Source organism: Tupaia chinensis, unplaced genomic scaffold (genome assembly GCF_000334495.1).
Source record: "Tupaia chinensis unplaced genomic scaffold, TupChi_1.0 Scaffold000093_1, whole genome shotgun sequence".
Lineage (NCBI taxonomy): Eukaryota > Metazoa > Chordata > Mammalia > Scandentia > Tupaiidae > Tupaia > Tupaia belangeri.
The window spans coordinates 11,560,640-11,560,900 of record NW_006159555.1 but is presented as its reverse complement, the minus strand read 5'-3'; positions in this window follow the sequence as shown (position 1 = coordinate 11,560,900).

The window sequence follows — 261 nt, the reverse complement described above, 5'->3', positions numbered from 1 at the left end:
AAAAAAAAAAAAAAAAACAACTCTCAAAAAAAAAAAAAAAAGAAAGAATGACAAATAAATGTGTTTTACCATTTCTCTTCATTTCTTCTCCTTTCCCTAAAACTATCACACTGTTCAACCATGTCAGCCCTTCCTTTCAGGGTCAAACTTCATCCCTGCCTTCCCAGTACAATTTTCCTCCCCCTGCTCTCATCAAAAGTGAATTTAGGGGCCAGCAGGTGGCATTTAGGTTAAGGCAGCTGGATCCTACATGGCCAGCTG